Source organism: Anabrus simplex, chromosome 6, assembly GCF_040414725.1.
Source record: "Anabrus simplex isolate iqAnaSimp1 chromosome 6, ASM4041472v1, whole genome shotgun sequence".
Taxonomy (NCBI): domain Eukaryota; kingdom Metazoa; phylum Arthropoda; class Insecta; order Orthoptera; family Tettigoniidae; genus Anabrus; species Anabrus simplex.
In genome coordinates, this window is record NC_090270.1 from 216,387,080 (window position 1) to 216,412,829 (window position 25,750).

At 40.3% G+C, this 25,750-nt stretch overlaps 1 protein-coding gene across 1 annotated transcript in view; it reads left to right on the forward strand.

Annotated features, from left to right (window-relative positions):
* The window catches only part of Hasp (Hig-anchoring scaffold protein), a 1,448,565-nt gene that overhangs the window by 340,592 nt on the left and 1,082,223 nt on the right, over window positions 1–25,750 (forward strand). The gene's annotated exons all lie outside the window — the stretch shown is intronic.

The window sequence follows — 25,750 nt, forward strand, 5'->3', positions numbered from 1 at the left end:
TCCTTTCTTAGAGAAAATGCTAGTCACCCCTAATACATCGAAGGTTTCCGGCGACACGGGATGGGAAAAGTCTGGGATTAGGAAGGTAGCAGCCATGGCCTTAATTAAGGTACAGTCCCAGCGTTTCCTGGTGTGAAAATAGGGAAACTACGGAAAACCATCTTAACGGCTGTCGACGGTGGGATTCGAACCCACCATCCCCCGAATGCATGCGCATAGCTACGCGATACTAACCGCACGTCCAATTCGTTCAGTAATTTTTGAAAATATGTATTTTTCTATCAGCAGAGGATTTTTTTAATCGTCATATTTTGTATAAGCTACCCGGGATGTACAGTAGCTCACTGGTTTTCTGATTCAACATACTGTTGGTCAGTCGGCTCACTTACTGTTGCGCCCTTCCCGCGTCCAGGTACGATACAAAAAAAAATTCCCGACAGCCAGATGTAATCTCAGGGTATTTCTTCTTACGAGAAAAATATCTAATTTTTCTTCTTAGGCTTAGATTAACGTGAATTCTGAGATAAGAACGTCTCCATCCTATCGCAATCTTGAGTAAATAAATCATTCACCGCATAAATTCGACGTAAATTATGTGATAAATAAGTCTATCTACAATCAACCTCTACAAATCATCACTCACATGATAAATAAATAATAATAATAATAACAGAAGACCTTTGTTAAATTCAGCATGAATGAAAGAATAGAGAACTCGAATCGTCATGAAATTCCATCATTGATGAATAAAATTAGTCATAATTCACAATATTATACATGTAAGTCAGCACTGACTTAATAAAATAATAATAAACTGAATTCATTGGTTCTGTGATGAACTTGTGTTTCTTAACATATTATTATGTCTGAGATTTAAATCAGTCATTCAATTACCGTGTAAATAATTAATTAGTTAGCTTGCAAGATAGTTCATGATTTCTTCTGTATAGAAATATTGTAGCTATTTACCACCTCCCTGTTAACACTACTTAGAATTAGAAGCTGCCAGGCTGACGTGGTAAGACGCGCTTAATTCATCCGATTGAAGGAATCGTGCACGAGGTAAATTCAAAGAACAGCCTGAGTAAGGAAAAGGGATTAATTTTAAGAAAATTTGTCGTAACTATTGCAACGTGCTTCATTTGTTGTATTCTTGAAAATACACACGAACTGATAGAGCGTTCTCTGAGAAATATGTCTGTACTGCTTATATTATTAATTTCAGTATCCATTTAAGAATTCTCAACCATTACTGATCAGCAAAGTAATAAAAAATAATACCAGTCTGAAAGAACAATTCTTCTCTCTTTCCTTACTTCAGCTGCCCTCTCATTGTAGTGTCTCCCCAAATTATATGGGTTCGCGAACCCTTCACAAAGATCTAGGCTGAACTCGTGAAAAAAGTTGCGCTAAGTTCTAGTAAAAATTCACCAAGCTTGTTGTTTTATGTCTGTTTGTCTATTTGTTCGGTCATCAGTACAAAGGCTGGTCGAATCCACAAATAGCACCACCAAAGACTATTCCGTTATGAATAAACCTAAAAACAACTGACGGCGCCAAAATGAAGCAATATGAGAAGTGAGTTTGCCATTGCTTTCCTCACTGGATCTGAAATAGTTACTGCAGCAGTTGACCCTATGAGCAACACCTTTCATAATACTGAGACACACTAGTCGTTCTGCGAATATTAGTACCCAGCACCGCCCATATCTCGGCAGCTTCCATATTGTCACTGCCATGAATGACTGAGGACGTCAGTAGGAGCTACATTTTGTTCTGGCCTGTGCCAAGAATTAGATGCAAAAATACTGCATTCATCAAGAAATGACAACAGGTGGTGTTGTTTTATGTGACCACTGTTATCGCGGTCACAGCCATGCGATATCTGTATTTACGTGGATTTCGAAACTTAAAAAATTCACATGCATTGCCCGGGATTCGAACCGCTGTTGCCTCGATCAAAAGACTGTAAAATTGTCTTTAGACTACCACGAACTTATCCATTTTTGCAATTATATATTTTTCCAGTCGAAAGATGATAATGCTTTAACATTACCACAATTTAATAGAGTTGCGATAGATAGCCTACATCAGAATACTTTATCAGAAATAAATGAATTCAAGAACGTTTAAGACTTACATTTCTAAGTACTTATATATTTATTGAGAAGTTGAACTGAAATATTTCTTACATTTTTATTGATAATGAAAACCTACAACCTATTTTGCAGTTATTGACCGGGCCAGGGATATAATGAATGAAGCAGATATAGGCTATTAATACGATGGGGTCGCCACTCCCAAAGTGATTTATTAATGACTGATAGATGCTATGATCGAGCTCGATAGCTGCAGTCGCTTATGTGCGGCCAGTATCCAGTATTCGGGAGATAGTGGGTTCGAACCCCACTGTCGGCAGCCCTAAAGATGGTTTTCTTTGGTTTCCTATTTTCACACCAGGCAAATGCTGGGGCTGTACCTTAATTAAGGCCACGGCCGCTTCCTTCCCACTCCTAGCAGTTCCCTATCCCATCGTCGCCGTAAGACCTATCTGTGTCGGTGCGACGTAAAGCCAATAGCAAAAGAAAGAAAAAAGATGCTATGAAATGATATTGGAGAGTGTTGATGGAATGAAAGATGACAGGAAAAACCGGAGTACCCGGAGAAAAACCTGTCCCGCCTCCGCTTTGTCCATCACAAATCTCACATGGAGTGACCGGGATTGAACCACGGTATCCAGCGGTGAGAGGCCGACGCGCTGCCGTCTGAGGCTTTATACATTTCTAGCATTACAACATAAATTTTCTTACTTTTTTCTCGTTGCATAAATAGAAAAGTATGCTTTTGCTAGTTGCTTTCCGTCGCACCGACACAGAAAGGTATTATGGCGACGACGGGAGAGAAAAGGCCTAGGAGTGAAAGGAAGCGGCCGTGGCCTTAATTAAGGTACAGCCCCGGCATTTGCCTGGTGTGAAAATGGGAAACCACGGAAAACCATCTTCAGGGCTGCTGACAGTGGGATTCGAACCCACTACCTCCCGGATGCAAGCTCACAGTCGCGTGCCCATGACCGCACGGCCAAGACGCCCGGGAAGTATGCTTTTAGCGTAACTGATATATGTAGGGCAATTATAAAATTTAATCTGAAGGGTATTTATGTTATGTCAGTCAATGGCAAGTATAATTTGTGGCTTCAGGCTTTTAAAATTGTAATTCGTAACTACACCTCCAGAACCGAAAACACTATTGGCATGATAACAATAAGAAGAAGTGAGGAGCTCTACGAGTACACTGAAGAAACCACGGGCACATTGTGAAAACGGAGGCTGAAATTTAGTAAGAATGGATGACAAACGACTGACCGAAAAGATCTTCAAATACAACAAGGGGTTAAAGGTCACCTTCAAGTGGGTAGGGGAGGTCAAGAGGGATGCGGAAGAAGTTGGAATTACGCTGGAGATGATTCACAATAGAAAATAGTTCAGAAGATGAGTCGATAGTCTAAAATCATTTCAAGAGAAACCACTAAAACGGAGGTCCGAACGGATCATTCCCGAAGAGGAGAGAAAGATGAGAAGCGAATGAAGAGGTTTTGGGAGGGGAAGAGGAGAAAAGGCCAAGAAGCCAAATTCGAAAATAAAAAATACCTCAAATGTGCCGTTTTGTAAACTGCATTTTCATGTCCTTTGTAGAACTTCCCTTTCTCTTTCCGACACTTTCATTTTTCTAAATGTCGGACCTCCTCAAGTGTCCCTCTGATTAGTGGAGGATGGTTGTCCAGTTGTACTTCCTCTTAAAACAGTAATCACCACCACCACTACTAAGGGAGCTTTTTTATTTCGTCCATTCCTATCACAGTGTATGTTATGCCTTTACTCCCGTTTTAATAGAATTCGACTGTTTGTTAGGGTTCATTGTTTTGATATTTCCGTAATATTTGATCTGGACTTTCTAATGACATTCTGAATGCCTGTGTATTTTTTAATTTCCTGTTTGTTCCTGAGGGTTTTTACTTCAATGATAACGGTGTTAACTTATTGTTCAAAAGTATTATTTACAATCCACAGATATCTTCCGGATTATTATAGCAGTAAAATCTGTCTTTAGCGGAACCTTTATAAACCGGAAAACTGTTCATAACGGAAGATTTTTGCTGACCCATGAATTGTGGTTTGATATAGATGTAAATTTATCTGTATTTAGCGGAACCTGTTCGACGTGGAAACGGAAGGAAATTTTGCTTCTACAACAGAAAAAGAATAAGTAATTTTCCTTCCGAACCCTTTGCAAAAGATGTGTATTCCAAATGGATCTAAGACGGCCGAGATACTGATTGCTACAACAAACTCTCGAACAGAGTATTATGATAATGTCAGCGCAGAAGATTACATGGCCATTGATCTAGTTGAGACAGAGGCGGCGTTAGAAAACATCGAAGAGTTCTTCTCCTAACACCTTCAAGAAAAGGAACAGAAATAGATGGAGAAGACGAGAACGAAGACAATGAAGAAGAACGTGAAGTTCTACAGACATGTCCTATCATCTATAAAGGACATTAAGTCTATTTCGCTAACGCAAAATGACCTGGAATTGTTCGACATTATTTGCCGTGCCCGTATTTTAATGGAGAACCGTGCTACCAGGGATAATTGTGTCCAGCGTTCAAATTCTGGATTACTCGAGGAAATAAATGAGAGTACTGTAGAGTACTACTATTGGTGTTATTTCTACAAAACATGCAATGTGTACTGTACTACTATGAACTGGGAGGAGGTTCGAAGCAAAATCAGATTTATGTTAGAGATGATGAACTAGTATACATAAGTGTGTGATTAGTAAAGCCCGGATTTTTATGCAGTGACAGGTTAGACTGCAAACTAACTTGCTTAGCAGGGAGTGTCGGCCACCCGCACTTCGATACCGTAGCAAGAGTAACATAAAATATACGGGTTCTGATGGGTCGTACCCCTAATATTTATGCAAAACCGATAGCTTAATCGTTGTGAAGGTAGACTATACTTGCTACTCGCTTGAGTAAATTTTTATTCTAACCTATTAATGCATAAAAATCTGGGCTCTAGTGATTAGTGTCATTATTGTATCTACTACTGCACAAAATCATAATTATCAATATACTGCTGAATTATCCAACGGAGGAATGCATTTATGATTTTCGTGTTTTCTAACCACCTTTATGAACCGTAATCCTGTATACAGCGGAAAAATATCCTGTTCCTTGGATTTCCTCTGAAGACAGGTTTTACTGTATTCTTCTTCTTCTCCTTTCTCCGTTAAGCCCGACTAAGGAGCACGATTGAACTTATTTAAGTGATGTTGCTGCCTTTTCGTTCTACCAAAATCTCTTCATCCTCTCGCCACGCCTTTTTCTACGACCTTCTGCACGGGTTTTGTTTGCGGTAGTGCTTGGATGATGTTTAAAGCGGTGATTGTTGACTCATTTTCTGAACTTAGATCTGTCTAACACAGTGTCATCTGTGATGCCTATTTCCTGAAGATCTTTCACAACTTCGAGCAGCCTTTTAAAATTTATTTTTACTTTCATTGATACGGCAAGGTTCAGAATCCTTTTGGTCAATCTCTGATTACTCATTCTGAGAATATGTCCATAAAATTCCAAACTTCTTTTCGTAAACGTGTCTGAGATTTTCTCTGAGTGTTGTTACATGTCATGAGATTTCCTTATCATCCAGATTATTATTATTATTATTATTATTATTATTATTATTATTATTATTATTATTATTATTATTATCATTATTTCCGATGAGGCCTGCTAAGGACCACGTGCCAATTTCAATTCAGTTCTTCATACTGTGTTGTTTTCTCTTCCGTTCCTTCCAATATTCTTTCATCCTTTCACTATGCTGTTTCCTTCTGTCCTCGGACCACTTCGCACCAGGCTTCTTGTTCAACCTTCCTTGGAATCCTTCCATACTTACTACTCTCTTTCTAAAAATTTCTCTGTCCATGGTTTCTTCGTCTCATATATTATTTCTTTCTAAATCTTTCTTTACTTCTTGAATCCAGCTACTTGTTGCCTTTTTGTCCCAAAGATGCTTGAAAATCCTTTTTGTTAATCTGGAATCATCCATCATGTAAATATGTTCAAAAAATTGCAATCTCCTTTTTCTTATGGTTTCTGTTATGTTTTCTATGTTCCTGTATATTCCATCATAGATCTTAATTTGCATACTTCTGTTGTTTTCAAAGGGCCTGAGATTTTTCTCATGATTCTCCTTACTAGTACCTCAAGCTTATCTAATCTATAGTTTAGTACCAGGCATTCACTTGCATATAAGCATTCCGGTTTCACCACTGTAGTGTAGTGCCTTATTCTAAGATTTTTAGATAGACACTTTTTTTTATAAAAATTCTTTGTGATAACATATGCTCTTACCATCGTGTGTACCCTTTCTTCTACTGCAGATTTGACTAAACCATTTTCTTGAATTATTTATCCCAGATATTTGAACTTTCTACTGGACCAATATCTGTTGTCAAAATATTGGAGCATTCTTGATGTTTGTAATAAATTTTGTTTTTTCCACGGAGATTCTCAAACCTGTCTTGTTGGCTATTTCCTCCAAGAGATTGATTTGTGTTGTTGCACTTGTTAGGTTTTCTGACAATATAGCAAACTCGTCTGCAAATGCTGAGCAATTTATTTCAATGCCTTTGTTTTTTCTCCCCAAATTTACCGGCAAAATGTTATGCTCTTCAAGCTTTACGTTATTATTATTATTATTATTATTATTATTATTATTAACCGCTGGGATCGTCCGTTCATCATGTTGGGGTTGACCAACACGACCGACCATTAAGGAAGCAATTTGCTTCTTTTGAACGTGTGGAACAAATTTGTCTGTGTGGACACAAAAGAGGAGACGGCAGTATCGAGTAAGCCGGCGGTATCGCTATCTGACGGCAGATGTAAAGAGCTGCCTGCTGCAGCTGTGGTGGGCATTGTCTGCGGCTGGACTCCATCCCCTGCTCGGTGAACACAAAGTTCAATACAGAACGCTTCTTTATACACCACTTATTTCCAGCAACATGTTTTATGCTGAGTTAAAACGTTCGAGTATAGGAACTGTATCAATACTTGTACTAGGATGTTGTTTAACGCTATTTACCAAAACAAACTTCTGTAACCTAAAACATGGCTTTAAAGGATATCCATTAAATCTGCAGTATGATTGCTTAAGGAGAGTAGCAACGCTTAAAGTTGAAAATATTGGGATTTTTAGATTTCCCTCCCAAAAAATAATTCGAAGTTTTTATACTTAAATTGGAATACTGATAGTTAAGAATCTCGTTGTAGGGGCTATCCAAACAAGAGCGTGAAGACATTGGTCGGTTCACTAGGAAGGATATGGATCTAATTCTCCGTCAGGAAGAGGAAACATTTTTAAGAAACAGGATTTATTTTCCTAATAATAATAACAACAACAACAATAATATTCTTCTTCTTTTCTACCGCTTTTCCCACGGGATCGCGGGTGCGAACTGCGTCGAGCATGTGGATTTGGCCCTGTTTTATGGCCGAATGCCCTTCCTGACGCAACTCTATATGGAGGGATGTAATCATTATTGCGTGTTTCTGTAATGGTTGGTAGTGTGGAGTGTTGTCTGAGTACAATGAGGAGAGTGTTGAGACGGACTAATACACCCAATCCCCGGGCCAGAAGAATTAATCAGAAGCGATTAAAATCCCCGACCTGGCCAGGAATCGAAAACGGGACCCTCTGAACCGAAGGCCAGTACGTTGACCATTCAGCCAACAAGTCGGACAACAATAACAATAATAATAATAATAATAATAATAATAATAATAATAATAATAATAATAATAATAATGTTGGCCTACAAATTTCCTTTGAAAAGACCAAGTTCTTCTGCTCAAAACTTGACATCCAAAATTTGAACACGACATATGGGCAAATGAGCCGAGTACCAGACTTCATGTACTTGGGAGAAATACTTGAACCAACGGGAGGCGAGAAGGCTGCCCAGAAAATTCGCTTACAAAAATTCCGGAGAGCCTACGGTAGGGTTCGCAACATATACAATAAAAAGTGCTTGTCCCGCCGTGCAAAGATCAGACACTATAATACAGTAATCAAGCCCGAAGTCTTATATACCAGTGAGACCCTTACACTAAATGGGAAAGGTGACCTAGAAAACATTTTAAAAGAAGAAAGAAGAATCCTGAGGAAAATTCTCGGCCCGCGAAAAACAGAAGATGGATATAGACTGAGGTCACGCAAAGTGACAGCAGAGCTTTCTAACATTGCAGCAGACATCCGCAAAAGACGTCTGAAATTTTATGGGCACGTTCGCAGACTGCCGGCAAGTAGACGGACACACAAGACTCTCACCTACATAGAACATCTAAAAAATATTCCATGGGTACTGGAAGTGAAGAAGGATCTGGAAAAAGCCCATATGAACTCAACTGACACCGCGGACAGAAACCTCTACAGGAAAAAAAATTAATGGATGGAAAGTGCAACCAGAGAACGAAGTGAAAAAGAAGACTGGAGCAAAGTGAACAGAAGAACGAAAAAGGATCCACGGAGAAAGGATGAGAGCTGTTTGGCAACTCAGAAAACAGAATCGTTAGAGCTTTGCGTGATCCATTGGGTCCATACGCACATGATAATAATAATAATAATAATAATAATAATAATAATAATAATTGAGATTAAACTCCTGTCCTCATCCCGAGGTGATACATATTTCAGTATTTTTAGGAAGGGTCTGAAGAGAGAACTTTAGTGGAGAGGTTGAAATGTGGTTGTGGCTATTGAAGATGAGGAGCGCGGTTTAAGGGCTTGGGACAACTGAACGTACACAGGAAGGAGTCTGCCGTTCGTTCTGGCACGCTTGCGAGGGCTACGAAAACATGGTGCGGTGTGTTTAGGGCAGGGAGGAGGAGGGGACTAGACGGAGGAGCATTTACTAGGAGTTAGTTAACTGGGTACTGCGAACCCCCCAACGGCTGTTATATTATTAATGTTATTTGTTGCAAACTAACTTATCTGGTTCGTCGCCTAGCGACGCGGATGGATAATTAACACGGCCTAAACATACCTGGTGTAACAATAAAGCACGGCCACATTTCCAGGACACATTCCTCGCACGTACAAGAAGAAAATATGTCAGAAGGACATAGGTCAGACAACGCTTAATTTCTATGTTGGAACTCATTTTCTATAATTGTATATAAAGCATAAATCATGGGAAACACAGAAACAGAATAGAACTACACGCAACTCTTTGATACATGCATCAATCCTCCGCATCAGCGCATCCGGGATTAATAACGTTACTGTGTTTACGTTCCACTAACTATTTTCTTGAAGGTTTTTCGGAGACTCCGAGATGCCGGAATTTTGTCCCACAGGAGTTCTTTCACGTGCCAGTAAATCTACCGACACGAGACTGTCGTATTTGAACACCTTCAATTACCGCCGGACTGAGCCAGGATCGAACCTGCCAGTTAGGGGTCAGAAGGCCAGCGCCTCAACTGTCTGAGCAACTCAGCCCGGTCATCCGGGATTCTTCTTTTTTCTTTTTTACACTTTGTTTTACGTAGCTTCAACACAGATAGGTCGTACGGCGACGATCGGATAGCAAAGGCCTAGGAATGGGAAGGAGGCGGTCGTGGTCTTAGGCCTAATTAAGATACAGACCCAGCATTTGCCTGGTGTAAAAATGGGAAACCACGGAAAACCATCTTCAGGGCTGCCGACAGTGGGATTCGAACCCTCTATCTCCCGGATGCAAGCCCACAGCCGCGTGCCTCTAACCGCACGGCCAACTCACCCGGTCCTGTAATTCTTTTGCTATATTTATCCATTATATCTGTTCTGAGGTAGGTTTACTTCGCTTACGGTAACAAAATAAATGTTATGCAAATTCAAACTAATTACTGGACAACTATACAAAAATATAATTGACGTATATTAAAATAGAACTGCTTATTTAAGCCGATATTCAGATATCACTACCGTTTGTACAAGAATCAAACAGTTATTAATCAAATAAACATTGTAACAAAATTGAGAAAATGGTTATAGTATACATAGTTTTCATAATTTAGAATGGTTCTGAATTTCAAATATGAATTTTTTTTTGCCAGTGGCTTTACGTTGCACCGGCACAGTTAGGTCTTATGGAGACGATGGGATAGGGAAGGTCTAGGACTGGGAAGGAAGCGGCCGTGGCCTTAATTAAGGTACAGCCCCAGCATTTGCCTGGTGTGAAAATGGGAAACCACGGATAACCATCTTCAGGGCTGCCGACAGTGGGGTTAGAACCTTATATCTCCCGAATACTGGATACTGGCCGCACTTAAGCGACTGCAGCTATCGAGCTCGGTATGAAGTAATTTCTTTATTCATATAGCATGACTATTTTATATAACGTAAATGCATTTTTGGCTTGAAGTTACCATTTTTAATAGCCTTGAATGGGTCAATGTGAAATATCTTGCTCTTAATAAGACTGAAAAACCCTTCATAATAATCTCTTTTATATACCGTACCTATTTATCGTCATGCTAGTACGTGTAGATGGGTTTTCGTTGCGCTGGAGTACATCAAAGACTGGTTGAGTAGCGCCCATGGTATCAGTTAAGGTATAGTTATGATATCTAACAAGGTTGAATATAAAAAACCACTCAATGCCATTTTCAGGGCTGCCTACGGTGGGATTCGAAACCGTTATCTAGCGAATGCATCTCCACAGCTTCACTTCTTGTGCATTATACTGACAGCTGCTGCGTTCTGTAACCATGCTAGAGGGGTCACATCATCTCAGGCGTGGAGTGAGTGGCAGTCTTCCTATTTGCGGCAGCTTGACTACGCTTACTTCGGAAGCCATCGTGTTGTAGTGTGATCAGGCGTACGGTGTGTCACCGCGGGCAATGTTTCTCATTTGTACACGCCGTTACCAAGATATGAGAGCAACGTGGCGTGGTAGTCATCAAATGTTTACCTTTCCATGCGACTTTCCAGTAATGAATAGCAGTCAAATCTCCGGTACTAATCCATTTACATCGAGCGAATATTCTGATGATAATAGGCTGAAATTAGCATTAAAACGACGGACTGCATTTCGTTGTTCCGGAAAGGAATAGGTCCTTGTTCCACATATAGCCTTGTCAGATTGTCTGCAGATATTGGTGATATCCTCAGCAGTGTTGCTTGTCTTCTTGTCAGGTCTTAAGTTAAACTCACGAGTCTGAGTGATCTCCGTCCCAGTCCTGAGTGAAGAAATAACATCCTTGGACGAGCCGGAAATCGAGCTGGGGATCTCCCCTAAGAGTCAGGCACTCAACCCCGACATCATAAGCCTGGCAAAACAAAAACAAACTCAGTCCTGGACTTCTAGGAAGACTGCTTCCCAACCCGATGGCTTGGAGATTCTGGATGCCACATGGTCAATGTCAGGACAGTCTTAATTTGATTTCATGACCGGGCCCGCTGCCTCTTTTAACAAACAGCTCATCAGTTTGTCGGACACAAGATACTAATTTGTGGAAATCTTTTAAATCTTCTTCTTCCCCTGATTTCCCCATGCCGTGGTAGGGTAGTAGAGGGTACGAACTGCGTTGCACGTTTTGCCTTAGCCCTGTTATACTGCCGTATGCCCTTCTTGACACCAACCCTGTAGGAATGGAGGTGGCCCACTCACAATTACGTGTTTCTGTGATGGTTGGTATTGTGGTGAGTTGTGTGTGTATGAACAGGAGTGTGTTGAAACAAACACAAAATCTCCGTCTCCTAGTCATAGGAAGTAACCACACACAGAAACACTGAATTACATTAGATGTCCTAATTCATGCGAGCCTGATCATGATCAGTATTCGAATGGGTTGAGGTGATGTGTGCTATTCTATATTGCCGGAAACACATTACAGGTCCTTACGTTATTCACATGTGATAATTAGGCCAATTTTTTCCGTTCTTTTTACGAACTGCCTTGTGGTATAAAAATATTCCTTCTTATTATGGCCATTTGTTCTACCTTTATAAAGCCGGCGAATTTTACATAACTGCTGAGTTTATTTCCCACAGTGTGAATAATAATAATAATAATAATAATAATAATAATAATAATAATAATAATAATAATAATAATAATAATAATAATAATAATAATAATAATAATAATAATAATAATAATAATAATAATATCATATTGTATCCTCAACAACCAAAGTAAAAATAACCTGGCATTAAATAGTTATAATCATCAGAGACACAAGGATGTTTGGAAATTTGTTCCTATGGAGTTATTTACAGCTCTGATCAAACACCTAAATGCCATACGTATTGGGGCGGGATTATAATATAATTTCGTATGGCTACTTTTAGCCGAATGCAGCCCTTGTAAGGCAGACCCTCCGATGAGGGTGGGCGGCATCTGCCATATGTAGGTAACTGCTTGTTATTGTGGTGGAGGATAGTGTTACGTGTGGTGTGTGAGTTGCAGGGATGTTGGGGACAGCACAAACGCCCAGCCCCCGGGCCATTGGAATTAACCAATTAAGGTTAAAATTCCCGACCCGGCCGGGAATCGAACCCGGGACCCTCTGAACCGAAGGCCAGTACGCTGACCATTCAGCCAACGAGTCGGACGGGGCGGCATTATATTGTACACATTTATTCACAATTAAGTTAAAGTTAATTAATTGTTTTCCTTGATTAGGAAAAGCCATTATAGCCAGAATATTTAACCATAGAAACATTTTAATCAGTTCCCGATAAAATGGTGTTGGGAGTGACCTCTGAATGTGTAACGTCACAGGCCACGCCTCCTGGAAGACGAACACGTGACGTTGCCTCGTTTAATTTCCCTTAATCCTGAGGGTTGGTCAAAATCTACACCCAAACGTTACCTGTTTTCCTTTCCGCCCACAGTTCTTGTGATCACAAGTGTGGAAGATTGTATGTCTGTTAAACCCTTGTACCTTTTGAAGTAAGGTGAATCTTTGTAGCGAGTTTTTATGACCGGATGCCCTTCCTGACTTCAGCCTCATCAGAGGAGTTGATGAGATGAAGTGAATGATATGAAATGAAATGGCGTATGGTTTTTAGTGCCGGGAATGTCCGAGGACAAGTTCGGCTCGCCAGATGCAGGTCTTTTGATTTGACTTCCGTAGGCGACCTGCGCGTCGTGATGAGTATGAAATAATGATGAAGACGACACATACACCCAGCCTCCATGTGAGCAAAATTAACCTATTAAGGTTAAAATTCCCGACCCTGCCGGGAATCGAACCCGTGACCCCTGTTATCAAAGGCCAGCACGCTAAACTTTTAACCATGGAGCCGGACAAAGTACGCTCGAATCCTCATCCTGAGGTGGCGCAGCTCTTTTCAGGCACACCCCCATTACAGGTGAGCTGCATGTACCATTTCAACCACATACCAGCCCTCCTGCCATTTTTAAATTTCTGGCAGTACCGAGAATCGAACCCGCGCCTCCAAGGACGGCAGCTAATAACATTAACCGTTCCGCTACGTAGGCGGACAAGTGAATGGTGTGATATAAAGAAAGAAGAGGGTGAAACCCGGTGCCAGCACATAGCCTACTCCTGTCGAATAGCACCAAGAGGTCTGCTCAAAGCCTTACGTCCCCAACCGACGGACGAATCACCATCAACAGCATCATATACTCTCACTACATATGAGCACTGCGCAGAGGTTTGATACTGAATCCAAGATTTTGGCACGCAATATAGTGATTAAAATTCTATATTATTTATTTATTTATTTATTTATTTATTTATTTATTTATTTATTCTTCTTCTTCTTCTTAATGTGTTTATCCTCCAGGGTCGGTTTTTCCATCGGACTAGGCGAGGGATCCCACCTCTACCGCCTCAAGGGCAGTGTCCTGGAGTTTCAGACTTTGGGTCGGAGGATACAACTGGGGAGAATGACCAGTACCTCGCCCAGGCGGCCTCACCTGCTATGCTGAACAGGGGCCTTGTGGAGGGATGGGGCGATTGGATGGGACAGGCAAGGAAGAGGGAAGGAAGCGGCCGTGGCCTTAAGTTAGGTACCATCCCGGCATTTGCCTGGAGGAGAAGTGGGAAACCACGGAAAACCACTTCCAGGATGGCTGAGGTGGGAATCGAACCCACCTCTACTCAGTTGACCTCCCGAGGCTGAGTGGACCCAGTTCCAGCCCTCGTACCACTTTTCAAATTTCGTGGCAGAGCCGGGAATCGAACCCGGACCTCCGGGGGGTGGCAGCTAATCACGCTAACCACTACACCACAGAGGCGGACTATTTATTTATTTATTTATTTATTTTCCTTAAATTGTACATGTACAATTGAGGGGTGGTACGATTAGATGGAGAAAGGGAAAGCCCCACATACACTGAAGTGCCTCCAGCCTCGCATGTATGTGTAGGCCTACATAAACTCTACTAAATATTTACATAGGCTATATGTAGACAATTTTAAATTTACGTATTTGCACTCCAAACACTGTACTCCTAGAATAATTATTATCTTGATTTATTCTATACATATTAGAGTCCGACTCGTTGGCTGAATGGTCAGCGTACTGGCCTTCGGTTCAGGGGGTGTCGGGTTCGATTCCCGGCCGGGTCGGGAATTTTAATCGCTTCTGATTAATTCTTCTGACTCGGGGACTGGGAGTTTGTGTCCGTCCCAACACTCTTCTCTTCATATTCACACAGCCCACTACCCTACCAACCACCACAGTAACACGCAATAGTCATTACATCCCTCCATACAGGGTTGGCGTCAGGAAGGGCATCCGGCCGTAAAACAGAGCCAAATCTACATGTGCGACGAAGTTCGCACTCGCGACCCCACATTTGTGGGAAAGGCGGTAGGAAAAGAAGATTCTATACATATTCGAGTGAGAAGACCCAGCCATTTATCCTCTCACTCATACCCCTGTATACACATTCATTCACAACCACTCCCACACTCGTACGCATACACATTCACTCACATTCAACTGTACTTGCACCCATCTTTCGTACAATTCTAATTTATACAAACTACACACATCACGTATGGGTTTCTATTTACATATACATTTTCTTTACTGCGCGGAGGAAGTGAGGAAGAGGAAGCAGTTTTACGTCTGATGGTAGAAATTCCAGGTACGAGCAGACCTTGAGTAAAAGCCATTTAAATATGAGGTTGTTCTGGTGAAGGGCGGGGCAAGAGTAACTTCTTGGCCTCTCTTAACAGAGCGGTAAATAAGCTGAAGGCGGTGTAAAAAGGGGGATTTCTTAAAGAAGGATATGTCTATTTGTGTACATAATTTCACTGGTGGCAATGACCTGGCTGTGTTTAAAGGGATGTGTTTGTTAATTAAACGTTCTGCTCATCGATGGATGCCCTCTAGTTTCCTCATATTTTCCGTTGTCGTTGGATGCCAGGAAGGAAGGCCATATAGTAGTAGGGGGCGCATCAGGGAAATATAACCGAGCTCGATGTCTGACTCGTTGGCTGAATGGCCAGCGTACTGGCGTTCGGTTCAGAGGGTCCCTGGTTCGATTCCCGGCCGGTCGGGGATTTTAACCTTAATTTTTTTATTCCTACGGCACGGGGGCTGGGTGTATGTGTTGTCTTCATCCTCATTTCATCCTCATCACGACGCGCAGGTCGCCTACGGGAGTCAAACAGAAAGACCTGCACCTGGCGAGCCGAACACGTTCTGGGATATCCCGGCACTAAAAGCCATACGACATTTCATTTCAACCGAGCTCGATAGCTGCAGTCGCTTAAGTGCGGCCAGTATCCAGTATTCGGGAGATAGTAGGTTCGAACCCCACTGTCGGCAGCCCTGAAAATGGTTTTCCGTGGTTTCCCATTTTCACACCAGGCAAATGCTGGGGCTGTATCTTAATTAAGGCCACGGCCGCTTCCTTCCCACTCCTAGCCTCTTCGTGTCCCATCGTCGCCATAAGACCTATCTGTGTCGGTGCGACGTAAAGGAACTAGCAAAAAAAAAAAAAAAAAAAAAAAAAAAAAAGGAAATATAAGCCGTTCATAGGACTTAACGATTTCCTCCCGAGAGACATCTACGGGCAAAACCTTGCGTTCTGTATGCCTTACACCTCACTTCCTTCACGTGCTTATTCCATTTTAGATTGCCTGTAATGTGAATACCGAGCAGTTTGATGGAAGTTAGAAGTCGGTAGTTGGATTTCACATAGAGTAGGTTGGTACTGGAGTGGTTGTTTAGCTCTGCTTAGTCTTATGTATATTCACACTTCTTAATATTTATATACATTTTATTTACCTCACACCACAGAGCTATACTATCCAGATCAGTTTGGAATTGTACAATACCATCATTGTTTTTCATGGCTCTGTAAATGACTGTGTCATCGGCATACTGAGCCATGGTCGAATTTTCACAATCCGGTAAGTCGAGAGCGTAAATAGTATACAGAAGGGGCCCTGTCACACACTGCCCTGAATTACTCCAGAAGTAATTGTGGTTTGGTCTGATTTGGCTCCTCCGTACACAACACACTGCGTTTGATCCACCAAAAATGACCTCATCCATGCCAGCAGTTTATCCTGAATGCCTTAGTTGTTAAGTATCAACACAAGTCTTCGATGTGACACCTGGTCAAAAGCTTTGCTCCAGTCCAGAGTCACACAGTCTATTTGTGAGACATCAGTCTGCTCAGAAGAGAACTGCCAGTCATCAATGTTATCCACCATTTCTACCCTGCCAGCCATCATTCTGATGGTGAACATTTTTTCGACCAACGGGACTCGAACCGTCTTACCACGGCGTCAGACCATATAGAATTCACCCCTTAACGACCATAGCTACCAGAAGGCTATATATGTAGCCTACACGTTTGTTTACGTTAAATTTAACTAAATCGACATTGAAAGAAGGTGCCTTCCATCTTAACAAAAATAACCTCCTCTTTTGGTCTCATGGGCCTTAGAGAACTCCGCTCCAACCTTAAGTTCACATATAAAATCATTGGATGAGACGCGCATCGAACGGAGTGCATCCGAAACATATTACCCGTACTCCGTAGGACCGGTCATAATACACAATCCCCAACACCTTGTGCTCTCGTATCTTTCGTGTTGGTAAATTTGAAATGCTCGATTACAAATTGCTATAGTTCAGTGCGATGTTCCATACAAAAGAGAAGAAAAAAGGAGGTCTTTCGATAACCAGTGGCCATAGACTGTCAGTGACAGTTCACTGACTATGTGAAATATCTTTCAAAACAAATATATGGCATTAGGAAAAAAAGTTGATATATGGCGAGTTTGTTTTTGTCCGATAACAGGATATATTGCATTGGCAAGTAACATGCAATGGGCTACATTGAGTAACATTCTCCCGACGAAGTTGAATGGTTAAGATTGATATTCTCAGACACGGGACCACACGCTTGTCAACATGGAACGAAAAGATCTTACCTGTCATTCTAGAAATATCCACATTTGTCATTATGTTTACAGTTCAGATGAATTACAGAATTACATGTAATAAATTTAATATGCGGTTCCATGTTGACTTGACTATAAAGATCATTGTTAAAATGAATTACAAATATCATATATCCACTAAGCTTGTTTATTCATTAAAAGCTTTCTATTGTCACACTCGGCTTTCTGATTTTCGCTTCAGATTCCTGGTTAACATGTCACTCTTTATAGAGAAATCATGGAGTCTAAGACTTGTACTCTGTTCCAGAAATGATAACAACAGGAAATACTTGACGATTCAATTAATATAGCCGTACAATTTTCTAAGTAACTCTTCCAGTTAATCTGTTTTTCGTCGTAACATGCAACCACTTTGTTCAAGCAAGTTTTTCATCTCACGACAAGGTTGAAAAACGATAAAGGTATTAAAATATTGAACTTTATTATAGGCTTATCTGTGTAATATTTTATCTTGTTATTTTTGTACCACTGTTTTATATGTAGGTATATCTTGTTTCTCAGTAATCCTTAAGCTGAAGATGACCTCTACTAAGGTCGAAACATGTCCTGTTATAATGTAATGTTTTATACAAACCATTTGAATTGATAATAACTTTGTACTGAGTAGGTGGGGGAAAATATAATTAATTTTAAGAATTATCTTTATAGAATTACAGAATAGCAAACAAGATATTCATTCGTGACTCATACGTGTATAACTCCCGTATTCTGGTGGATACCTTGCCCAGAGTATCTAGGAAATGTATCCAGTTCCTTAACTATGACCGGGCTGAGTGGCCAGGTGGTAGAGCGGTGGCCGTCTCAGCCTAAGCTGGTGGTTTAGATCCCGGCTGTGTCCCGTAGCAATTGAAGATGCTGAAATACGTCTGCCACGTATCGGTAGATTTACTGGCAAGTGAAAGGATCCTGCGGGACAAAATTTCGACAACTCGGCATCTCCAAACTCGTTAAGAGATAGTGTGACGTAAAGCCGAAACCATTCGAAAGATTATCATTACTTTAAATATCAATGAAGTAACGAACGAATATATGTATGGATTTTGTTTGTTTGTTTGTTTGTTTTTTGTTTACCGTCCCACTAACACATCGAAAATTTTCGGCGATACAAAGACAGGAAAAGGCTAGGATTAGGAAGGTAGCAGCCATGGCGTTAATTAAGGTACAGCCCCAGTATTTGCTTGGGAGAATTGGAAACCAAGGAAAACCATCTTCAGAGCTACCAGTGGTAGAATTCGAAGCCACCATCTTCCGAATGTAATATATGAATGAATGATTTGTACGGATGTGAATATGTTGATTAGCTTGAGAGGATATTCTATTCATTTGAAATAAATGTGGTTTTTTTACAATTTGATTAACGTCAAACCGACACAGATAGGCCTTAATGCAAGGATGAGATAGAAAAGGGTTAGGAGTGGGAAGGAAGCGACCGTGGCCTTGATTAAGACACAGCCCCAGCATTTGCATGGAGCGAAAATGGGAAAAAACGGAAAACCATATTCATGGTTGCCAACAATGGGGTTCGAACCCACCATCTACCGAATGCACGCTCACAGCTACGTGACCCAAACCGCGTGGCCACTCGTAGGATGTACATCTACATATTTCTTGTGAAACTGCTGACTGCTGGATTACTAATTCAGATTTTCTGTGCAATATATATTTATGCTTAGCTATATGGAAGAGGAATAATGAACTCACAGTACAGTACACAGCTGAATATGTGGCTGTCTGCTTCACTCCTTGCAGATTTACGACTGTGCTTTAGCAATGTAGTCCATATCTGTCATGTGTTGCTTTTCTCTTGTTACCTCCCATGCATTTACCTCATTTATTTTTCTCTTCCTCTCCTCAATTGTTAAAATTCTCCTGTATATTCTTCCTGAATCTCTCCGTTCTTGGTTTATCAATCTTCCCAGCCAATAGCCTTCTTTGTCCAGAGCTATCGTTTGTCAACAGTTTATACCGGGCGAGCCACTCAAAACAGATTACCTGAATAACACGACTGTTTGTAAACATAGAAGAAAATTCTTTAGAAAAATGCTGTTTGGGTTGGAGAAAGACATAATGTGATACTTATAGTTTGTTCATTGGTGGAGATTCAGCTTTATTTTAAAAATAAATTGCTATGTTGTTCGTGGTGTACATTGCTGTAGTCACGTCCTAGTTCGTGGATAAGGGGAAACGGCTGAGTGACTTAGAAAAAGGTTCTGAAAGTCTGGATACCACTTGCTATGGAATAGGAGAAGACACCTCGGACATATTGTGAGTCATGGCCCTTCTTTTGCTCACGTGACTAGTACTAGATAATCCACCGGGATACCTAACTCGATCTAGGCGAGATTTTCACTGGACTATGTGTAAGTAGAGTACCATCACAGGAAACATACGGACCGTGCGAGTTGGCCGTGCGGTTAGGGGGCGCGTAGCTGTGAGATAGTGGGTTCGAACCCCACTGACGGTAGCCCTAAAGATGATTTTCCGTAGTTTCCCATTTTTTACACCAGACAAATGCTAGGGTTGTATCTTAATTAAGGCTACGGCCACTTCCTTCTTATTCCAAGCCCTTTCCTATCCCATAGTCGCCATAAGAACTACTGCTGTCGGTGTTATCGGAGCGACCTAAAACAACTCGTGAAAAACTTACGGAGCACACTCAAATTGGTCTAAGCAAGCCTCGGACATATGAGACTGACAGAAGTTCACTACTATTTGACATGCTTGCAGACTGAACGCTGAAAGGCATAACAGTCTTTTATGAATATCTATGTATGTATGTATGTATGTATGTAAGTATGTATGTATGTATGTATGTATGTATGTGTGTATGTATGTATGTATGTATGTATGTATGTATGTATGTATGTATGTATGTATGTATGTATGTATGTATGTATTGAACCCTTGACTTACCATTCCATCGTTGGTCGGCCACAGCTGCTACAGTAGAGCAATATTGAACTCTTAAATCTTGGGGTCGTTGCGGGAATAAATTCGGTCACGATCTTAACCAAACAAATGGGGTTCAGAAGAGAGCCTAACTACTTGAAATGAGGAGCAAATATGTGCTTACTAACTTTTATTAAATTCTTAATGGCACAAAAAACTTTATTATTTGTATAAATTCTTGACAGAAAAATTAATTATCACTTATTAAATGTTTCAAACGCAGTCGCAATGCATAGCGTTAATTTATTTCGCACAATATCGAAGATTTTTCGGGAAAAGTAATAAATTAGCGGACAGCGAAATTGAAAACGTGAAAAGAAAACCTGAAAAATCGGGCACCTATTAATCTAAACGATAACTGAAAATTAATTCACGCGATCCGTGGAAAATCTGGCCTTCAACAAGTAGAACGCCTGATTTCCTCTCAAATGAGGTTATCCACCAGTCGAATACCCTTAGGGATACGGAACACCCGCCGAATGGACCCTTAATCGAACCAAATTGACTATCAGTTGCTTTGGATAAGTTGCAAAATATTATTGGAAAGCATGGCGTTCGCTACAAGTTACCAGCAGCATTCACGATTGAAACAAAATTCCACCATGTATTTGTCATTTCATGACACCCTTAAGTGATAAAATAATCCCGATGCTAAACGTGCATCACCCAACCAGCTGTTCAGAAGGAACCAACAACAACACGATCCGTGAGGATCTTACGTTACGTCGTTCTGAAGGAACAAAACTGCGAAATGCGGGAAACACTTATTCATCACGCATTTACAAGAAATGCCAAACACTGAAGTTAATTAAAAAGTGGTAAATCACTTGAAAACTATTATTATAAAACCGACTTTCAGGTTATGAATGGTTACGTTACGCTTAATAAAATTACAAGTCCACGGGGAAAACATTCACAAACTTACTGAATTCTTTCCTACTTAACAATGACTACCATCACAGATCCATCTCCTTTTTGTTTGTCCCAACACACTACCTACAAAGCTATCAATTGATCGAACTCAACTACGTATAAAATGAAAGAACGACAAAGATTGAAAATAATATATATATATTACTGGCTGACGAATCGAACCCACATTCGTAACTCAAGTCTCACACTAATACGTTGAGTGTCAAAACGCACACTGCCAAAGCAAAACGGACGTCAGAACGACAAAACAATTAGGTCCGTAAAATAAAATAAAATACCGAAGTTATTTGGATTCAAACACGCATGGAGAACTACAGTGAAATATTCAATCACCGTTAGCTCGGTATCCAATATTGGACAACCCTCATTATGCAAGCCGTCAGTGATCCCATAATCTTGAATAAATACCTTCCAGCTGTTGAGGGCTGCGCGCAAGTTTGGCCTCGTTATTACCGAGCTAACACTCTTCCCATTTCGTATTTTACTCTAGACACTACCTTTGATCAGGTCACTTCGCAAAAACATCTAGTCTAAGACTTGAGTATGTACAGCTGACGTCCAAGACCTATCGTCGGGCCTACTTAACATCTGCACACCCTAACACTAACCTCTATGTACATGTATCTTCCTAATTCTATCGTTGAGCGTGAACTAGGACGTCTCATCATCAGTATACTCCTAAGATAACATGTGACGTCCTAAATCTATTGTCGGGCGGAAACTGGGTCGTATACGCTTCCCCTAGCATATCAGGAGAAATCGTAATTTCAAACAAACTCTTAAATATCTCGGCTGTAAATCTGATCGAAACTAATAACACCCAACGAAACAACTCTTGCCACAGAACGAACGCAAGTCGAAAAATGCAGTAAGTCTCTATCTTGTTACAAAAAAAACGTGAACTTGAAAATAAATATCGCGTGGCGAACAATCCCCCAACTCAAACACGATCTCAGCATGCGCAATGAAGTTTAGGAAAGAATAACAGCTTCCAACACACGTCTAACATTTAGTGGATGTCGTCAAAAATAATAATCATCACTAGCGCAGAAATCCATACTATAATTTTTAGGGTGGGGCCCTCAGATCGCCTACCGTCAGTTTTCAAACATTCATATCCATGACTATCCAGTGAAACGAAATTCAATAAATTTACACAGTCAAACATATTGCTTTAAAACCGTCCAATATCTCATCCCGCAAATGTTTCCGATTTAAATGATAAATTACCGCCTTGTAATTTATGAAATTTATTGATTGGAAACTTGTATTTACAGTCAAACAACACCAACCATGTATTCAAAATGCTCTTCTATGCTTGAGGTCATATTATTCTAATATTCATTACTGACTTTACGTAACTAGTCACTTGAAATTTTACTACCAAGAGTTACCATCTTCACCAAATCTTTTCTCACTTGAGATCTTATCTGAAATTTACTGTGCTTCACACAATAATTATCTCGAACCGACCTTCTAGAGGTCCCAGCTTTCGGATTGTTAGCGGAATATACTACATACAGCCTGCCACATAAAGCTCATATTTAATATACAACCTGTCTCAAAAACTCTTCCTCGGCAAATGCAGCCTGTCTCAAAAATTCATTGTCTTCGCCTTCTCATGGCGGTATTACGTAAAATTCAGGCTCCCTTTTGCCTTCAACATTTCTACCACTCTTATCTCCACAAATGTAAATTCTTCGTTCTCAATCCATTTTTTTTAATATTTCAAGACCTTCAAATCTCAATCCCCTCGTGACAAACAACCTTTATAACAAATATGTACCTTTTTATTTTTACTGTTACTACAACTTTCGGACCTCGAGAATACAACAACACACCGTGTTTTTCCATATCATCGATATACACGATGTCACAAAATTTTTACTTCCCATGAATAAAACAATACTTTATCGGATTTCACTGGAAATTTTCTAAACGCCGCAATCCTTGTAGAACATACTTGTTAAATCTACTTTTAATATAGAAAAATTTTATCCCGCGGTAGACATTATTATTATTATTATTATTATTATTATTATTATTATTATTATTATTATTATTATTATTATTTCGACAAATTTTTCTGAATTCAAACGATATTCGAAATTAAGACATTCGCCACTACTACGTTACCGTTACCACCTTCCTAATTTTCCTCACTTCGGACAATATCTCAAAGAACATTAACACAAGATTTAAGCGTCGCATTTTATAGTTTCTTGATGTGAATTTTACAAAACTAAAGATTTTCACACGCTGACCAAAAATATAATATCTTTTCCTGATCATTACAAAATATTAACCCGACATACGCAATGAAACGTTTGTAGGGACAAACAATAATCTAACTACAACATTGATTAAAAGGTTACAGAACTGTGATCTCAGCCGTCATCCTGGAGTTCTGGCTGCATTTAACCAGCAAACCTCTCGTCTAGCCTTCCATGGCTAACGTATACATCTCCTTACAAATATATATATAACTTAAATTACAAAACACTTTGTACCGCACTTTTTGACACGGTCACCATTGTGACGAGCTCGCTCCTCAAATGGCGACTGACTTGTTCACCCTACTAAGAAGACCAGGTGTTCCAACAGATAAGAAACCAGACACTGTAGCTCTCATCCAGACTCTAACAAATATTACACGCACGCATGGAATACAAAGAATAACTCAGTTACTTATTCACCAAATATCTAAACCTTCAAAGTTCCTATAAGCGACAGCTCAGAAAATTTCTATCATCTTCCATTCTAACAATATATTTGAACCATAGCTACGAACATGTAGTAAGTTATTTGGAGACCAAAGTTTTACACTTTTCGGCCGACGAGGGACGTGGGCTCCACCGCTCCAGAACCCAGACAGACACTGAGAAATATACGGAGGGAGGTTTCTGTTATTCTATGAGATGACGCTACTCATACCATGTAGCTTGGTTGAGCAATGTGCTAATTCCGCATCCAATAGACCGATTTTCCTGAAATTTGTTCCATACCTTCGGACAGACTTAACAATTTATTTAGGTGTTAATTTCATAATTTTCCCATACTCGCAACAGGCGAAATAAATTATTTCTGCCCGGGCGTTTCGCGGGTTTTCTTCATTTATCGACCTTGGCACGTGGCCGTAGTCCGCAGATCGGACGCGGATTAGTCTCTAGGCTTAACTGCATTTATATTTACCCTGGGGGTTCTGTCTTCCCATAGGGTTTAAGAATAATTTAGATTCTTTATTTCAGGATTTACTGTGTTGCCAAAATCTCTCGTTACGAAGAATTCCTTGAATTTGAAAAATTGTTGAATATTCGAGGTCCCCCGAAGTGTCACGGTGTTTCACGAGCTTGCGGCTCGGCTCGATACGGTGAGCTCGTTTCCCACGAGACAGCCAGACTCATGAAATGCAACATGGCCGCTCTCAAACAAGTAACTTTTATTTGAAATAAATATTGAGTAAAAAATTCTCATCGTAGAATTATGGGTTCAGTATGTATGTATGTATGTATGTATGTATGCATTTTATCGTTTTCCTTTTAACAGTGTGCTTTTACACGTGAACCACGACTGTGTTTTGAGGATATACCACTTAAAATCAAACAATTTTAGTCTGAGGAATTTTCTTCTGCAACTAGAAATGTTCACGTTAATCCTTTGGCCTATTTTGAGTTTCTAATACTGTACATTTATGTTCCATATAATTTATCCTTGACTCATCAACCGCTCTGAAAATTCCTTATTCACATCACTAGCATTTATTTCGTTCTAGGTGCCTCCTCCAACGTTAATCTTTTGCCGCCCTTATTAACTCCCATATTATAATCCTTCTTGTCCCATTGCTGGATTGAGTGACTGAAATGGTATAACACTGCCCATATGAACCCAAGTTAATGGGTTCGATCCCGAGACAGTCCTTTAATAATTGAAGGTGCTCAAATTCGCCAGCCTCGAGTCAGTTGATTCACCGTTACGTAAATTAACTTCTGCGGGACAAAATTCCGGCACTTTGGTGACTCTAAAAATCGTGGAAGTAGGTAGTAGGACGTCACACTATATTATCATCATCATTCATTGATACGGCCACCTGTGGGTTAAGTTTACACAATCTACCTGCCCTTCTCTCTTTGCCTTCTCGCCAAAATTCCGTAAGTCTTTGGCTTCTTCTTTCTCATTCTTGCTCCGTGGCTTGGCCAGTGGCTCTTTGGGAGCATCCCTCACTCCTAATTGTTGCTCTGTCCTGTATCTCTTCCTCCTTGACATCCACTTCTGCTAGGTCTTTGTGCAGCTTTTCTTGCAGACGGAGTATATTATTACTATCACTATTATTATTATTATTATTATTATTATTATTAT